At 34.4% G+C, this 6,065-nt stretch overlaps 1 pseudogene across 1 annotated transcript; it reads right to left on the bottom strand.

The window, feature by feature from the left end:
* Window positions 1–6: 6 nt before the first annotated feature.
* On the bottom strand, window positions 7–3,459 carry LOC143620975 (calcium uptake protein, mitochondrial-like; annotated as a pseudogene). Its single transcript, XR_013151431.1, has 6 exons — window positions 3,156–3,459; window positions 3,008–3,075; window positions 1,468–1,844; window positions 1,177–1,390; window positions 159–455; window positions 7–27 (listed from the first exon to the last, which is right to left on the bottom strand). The product of XR_013151431.1 is annotated as a calcium uptake protein, mitochondrial-like (transcript).
* Window positions 3,460–6,065: the final 2,606 nt, after the last annotated feature.

The following is a 6,065-nucleotide window of genomic DNA, read 5'->3' as shown; positions in this document are numbered from 1 at the left end:
ATTGTTGCTCAGTGATATGCCACATACCTGCATTGCATACAACCATTTTAGCTCAATCGCAATTTACGTTTCTATAAAACATTTTTGTTCGCTATGTGTCTGACCACTTAATAACAGTAGTTCTACATAAAGCAAAACAATTAGCAGAATTGACTTACATGTGAAGCAGCTCGTTGAAAATCATTCCTGGTCAAAAACCCGTTGACTTTCCCATAACTGAAAAGTGCTAAAGAAAACGGCTGCAGCTTTTACCTTAACTCTGCAAAGTTCTTAAATTCCTCAAACGTTATGCGCATATCTTTAAGATGCGGCTCCTTATCTAATTCATCAACGCAGTCAAGTAATTTGTTCATATGGCGTATATCACCCGATGCAACCATTGACAACATGAAATCCTTAGCAGGTATTGTACCACTTGATTTAAAATCATAATGAGAAAACTCCAACCACACCATCTACACAATATTAAACACAACATTATTATCAATTCAATAAACTGACACAGAAAAAACTGAGAACAGCGTATGTAAGTGTAACATAAATGAGTGTTTCAGGTCAGCCCAACCCGACCCACCTGTCTTTAAAGGGAATTGTAAATCAGAAGTTGACGTATCCAATATTCTTTTTTACATACAAATAATACATTTGCACAGTGAAAAAATGACCATGGTAACAAAAAGATAGCATATACGTAGGCCTGCAAATAAACCGAAGGTTTCGTGAACCATTTGGTGGGAAATTTGTTTATGGTCGTTTATCACATGTCTCGTTCATTCATTTATGTTCGCAAATGTTCTCACTTATGCTTGTTAGTTTACGGTTGTTTTAGTTTGTTCATTCATATATTCATGTAAGATAATTATGCTCATTTAGTCTAATTCTATGAAATTAAAATATCACCTCTTACAATTTAGTTCTCTAGTTATATTATCTTTTAGGCCCAACAGATTGATGTTAATGTTCACGTTTAATTGCTGTTCGCTCGGTTATGTTTGTTCATCTATGTTAATGTACAAACACATACAAGAAAGCCTCGTTCTTTAATTGTTCGTGTTAGATCGTTTACTAGGCTAAAGTTAGTTGATAAAACCGGAACAAGTCCCGTTTGTGTTTGTTCGGTTCCTTAAAAGCCTACAAATTCATGAATAAGATATTGTTTGTAATACAACTGCATACCTCATGATGAAGATCCCTTAAAAACTGAACAAATTTATCATGTTGCAGTCGATCATTACCATCTTCACCAAAAAAATAGTGCACCAGTCCTCCGTTTTCTACATGACCTCCAACTTTAAGTCCCGTTCGAAGTCCCCTCTTTTGAAACGCCCCTTGTCGGTTATGGCTTCGCATTAACGCCATTACTTTTTTAAATTCTTCTCTATCTATCTCTCTGAGAACAAAATCATAACCATAAGTTAAGTATGACAATGAATAATAATAAAGGTTAAAGTTGCAATCGATACCTACCTGTCATTGTCAACATCAAACATTTTAAAAGCCACTGATAAGCTTGACTCAGGGATGCCTAACACTGTGACAAAAAAAAAACATGTGAATAACAAAGGATGTTAGTAATGAAAAACAAGATGTACTATTATGAAAAAGGTGAATAGAACTCGCTCTTTGAAGGATATGAGGCCATCATTGTTTACATCAAAAAGCATGAAGAATTGTGAAGGTGCACAATGCAACTCTCCTGGAAGTCTTTCTCCTCTAAGGGATCCTTCTCTGACAATGTTCGACTCAGATGGAGGGAAAACGGGGACAATGGCACGCATCAGATCGCCAGGTGTCATAAGGGTTTCACCTTCACTATTCTTGTGTGATGCAAAATATTCAAATACCTTTAAAAAACAAGTTTAACAGTATAAGTTATACTGTAAGTTGCATGCGAGAATCATCAAGCGTTAATTTTGTTTACTTTGATTCAGCTTAAATGCAATTAAGAGACATCATAATAATATATCACAGACAAATGACTGATTTAGTGATGATCATACTACTTTAAGCACTTCTGTCACAAGCTTGGAACTTAAAAACTTGAATCAATTGATCAATGACACTTTCATGCACTAAACAAATATTCCATCAACTTCACTCTTTTAGTTGTTTTCATTCTAGCTTAGGGTTTGTTCTTTCTTCGATGGAATCCTGAAAAAAAGAAGGGAAGCCCCTTCTGAATTCAATTATGCTCTCCGCCCCTTCTTTCACAGAAAATCGAGAGGCGAATTGATGTACTTATTGATTCCGTTTGGATTCTTTTTTATTCTTTAGCAGATATTTTGGATTCTTTTTTATTCTCTCGTATTAGGAATTTTTAAGAATAACATATTATAAAATCGAAAATCATTAAAATGCAAGTGACCTTTGAAACATGTCGACCATAAACATGCTAGAACCAAGGCCAGTTGCACGCCTGCAGCAAAACACGCAAAAGGTTTGGAAAACAGGGACTTAAAACAATACAAATAGTTATAAAAAGATGATGAATCTTACACTAAAACAATCACATTTTTCCTGCCAGAAAATCAACCAAAACGTAACTAATAATAAATGGCCCTTGTCTACTGCTGTCATGCAATGCGAATATGTGATGCTGTCAGAATAGTAACTCAAACCATGCTAAACCAAGTTTTATCATATCCTGATTATAATACAGAAACTGTGACAAAAGCATGGGCAATATAGAGCTGTTGGATGTGCATCTAAAGTGAAGTAGCAACAATGAATCTTGATCCTGATTTTCAGATTATTCATGGTCTAACATAATCAGTAAAGAGCTGCTGAAAGAAACAAGTTATACAGACAAATGTAAATTTACCCAACTGCTACTAACTCTAACCAACTAATCAACCATCATAATTTTCACATTTCTATAATTATATCTTTTCACAATTCCTTTCTTATGAATGCTACAAGTAATCAACACACACACACACACACAGAGACAGATGTTAAAATGAATAACAGCTTGTGCAGAAACCAGAACATTTTTCATTTTGATTACCTTCTCAGGTGGACTTAACGATCTCAATCTTTTCTCGTAGTTAAAGAAGATCCTTCTCCTCAATGCATCTGTTTCATCAACTCACCAACAACATTCAAGCCTCACAAAATCAATCAATTACTACACAAAATAATATTAATATATTTACCTCTAATGAAGAAATTAGAACTAGACAACGGTTGGATCTCGTACGACTTCTTCAACTCATCAGCCGTTGTAGTCAACCAGTCAGCAAAACTCATAACCGACTTCACCGAAGACGTGGACGATATAGACGGAGAGTACCAGTACAAATATATTCCGGCACCGGCTGAGATCCAGCGGAGTAAATTAGGGCCCCGGTTGAAGGAATTGGGACCGGAGGTGGTGGAGAGTGATGAGGCGATGAGTGAGGTGGAGATTGATCTGACGTGGCGGTGGATGGCCGGAGTTGCTCGTCGGAGAGATGACATGATTGGTTGACGTTGAAGAATAAGAATGTGAGGTTGGGTGTATATATTATATAGAGTTAATGGCCATTTTCGTCCTTGTGGTTTACTACTTTCGTCACTTTAGTCCAAAATTTTTAATTTTGTCAATTTAGTCCTCATAGTTTTAAATATTAGCCAATTACGTCCCATCCGTTTAACGGCATCCAGCTATGCCGTTAGTTTAAGGGTATTTTTGTCTTTCTCCTTTTAATTTTGAGTTAATGGTCATTTTAGTCCCTGTGGTTTGATATCTTTGCCAATTCAGTCCAAAGTTTAAAAATTTGTTAATTTAATGTTCAGTTTAATTCAGTTTTTTTTATTTTTTATGTTTTTTGTTTATAACCCTGAAGAGCATAATTCAAGCCCAAAACCATCGAGCGACCTCAAATAATGGTATGCATTTACTCTGTTGACAACAGTAATCATACCCCCCCCCCTTATATTTAGTTTCTAGAAATTTCCTAAAATCTTCTTCATGGTGGAATTCAATGGTAAAGTGGTCAAGGTAATTCCCTGAAACCGAATTATACAGAAAAAACTAAAAATTGTTTTGTTGATTAATGTATAATAGTTGATTACGACCCAGATTTTCGTTATGATATGTTAATCTCTAAACCCTAAATATTATGCATTCATCAAAGAAACGATTTTTAGTTTTTTCCGTACAATTCGGTTTCACAGAATTGCTTTGACCACTTTACCATTGAATTCCACCATGGGGGAGAGTTTAGGAACCGTCTAGAAACTAAATACGAGAGGAGGGGGTATGATTACTGTTGTCGACAGAGTAAATGCAGACTTGTTTTGGGCTTGGATAATGCTCTCTAGGGTTATAGAAAAAAAACTGACTTAAATTGACAAAATTTCAAACTTTGGACTGAATTGGCAAAAGTATCAAACCACAGGGACGAAAATGACCAATAACTCAAAATAAAAAGGAGAAAGACAAAAATACCCTTGAACTAACGGCATAGCTGGATGCCGTTAGACGGATAGGACGTAATTGGCTAATATTTAAAACTATGAGGACTAAATTGACAAAAATACAAATTTTGAACTGAAGTGGCGAAAGTAGCAAACCACAGGGACGAAAATGGCTATTAACTCTATTATATATAACCGTCAGTCATGATGTGTGTTGTGTTAAAGACGCGTACTTGTGTACGGTGTACCCACAGTTTTGTGTTAGCCTTTGCTTTGCTTGTTTTCATTTTCCTTTTGGATTTTGGAATTACACTTACACTTCGATGCTTCACGAATTAATTATATGTCTTGGTTATAAATAGGATGACCATTCTTTAGTATAGGGACACCAACTCAAAAACACACTTCGTTTTCTTCATACTGCAACAATGTTATTTTCGATTTCGTTTCGGGCAAGTGTCCGAGTCCGGCAGAGCACCGATTCTGTTTCGAACCGGAGCACCCTAGGAACAGACCGAGAATCTGTTTAAGGGAATTGTGTTAAACACAAGCCCGGTTTACTGTGTCGATTATTTCTTATTTATTTATTTCTGGTTATTATTAATACGAGATTTCCAACAAACTTAAACAGATTTCGTGAGATTGTTGCTACAATCTTAAAACCTTATTTATAAGGATTTTGGGTTCACAAAATGGTTTGAAATAAAAGTATTTAGATATTATAATCTTATAAATAGTTTGTGTTCTAACTATAGTGTTACAACTGATCTTGTAAAACCGTTGGGATTTTATTAGTTTTGTTTGACGATTTTTGCAATCGTTTGTGTCTAACAGTTGTGTTAGAAATGGTTTTGAGTAAACCATTCGTTTCTTGTAAACGTTAAATATCTAACATGCGTGTAAGATACGATTTATTTATAACGTTTTGTGTAAACGTTAATTTTCTAATGGATGTGTTAGAAAATTCAAGCTTTGCTACTTAAGTGTAGTAATTGTAACAAGTTGATGTTATTTGAACATATTTGTTCAAAAGTATGGTTTCAAAAGTGAAACGAGGATATGAGGATATGTGTACATGGATTTCTATTTGAGGGAATACTTGTATACATAATATAAAACGATATCACTGAGATGATTCATGTCGGATGACGAAAGTGTTGAAGATAATAACACTTGGAGATTTGATGTGTAAATGTCGTCAAAATAATTTCGTATAATAAACAACTCGTGAGTTGTTGCGAAGATTAAAGTCTAAAACGATACATCAAATATATAATCACATCATGAGATGGTAACAGAATAACGAGGTGAATATACACTATTTTAGAAAAAGTGATGTGTAATTCCTTGGAAATTCATTGAGTGTGAATTGTAACATGTGATTTAATATATGTTAATAACAAATTCACTAAGTGTGAATTGTAACATATATGACGTATTAACTCTTTGGAAATTTACTAAGTGTGAATTGTAACATATGAATTAATATATGTTAATGACGTATTAACTCCTTGGAAATTCACTAAGTGTGAATTGTAACATATGAATTAATATATGTTAATGACGTGTTAACTCCTTGGAAATTCACTAAGTGTGGATTGTAACATATGAATTAATATATGTTAATGACGTATTAACTCCTTGGAAATTCACTAAGTGTGAAT

The sequence above is a fragment of the Bidens hawaiensis genome, unplaced genomic scaffold (assembly GCF_021521415.1).
Source record: "Bidens hawaiensis isolate Kalapana, Puna unplaced genomic scaffold, B.hawaiensis_p1.1 tig00002754_1, whole genome shotgun sequence".
NCBI lineage: Eukaryota > Viridiplantae > Streptophyta > Magnoliopsida > Asterales > Asteraceae > Bidens > Bidens hawaiensis.
The sequence above is the reverse complement of the archived record's forward strand: the minus strand, read 5'-3'. Positions and strand labels throughout refer to the sequence as shown.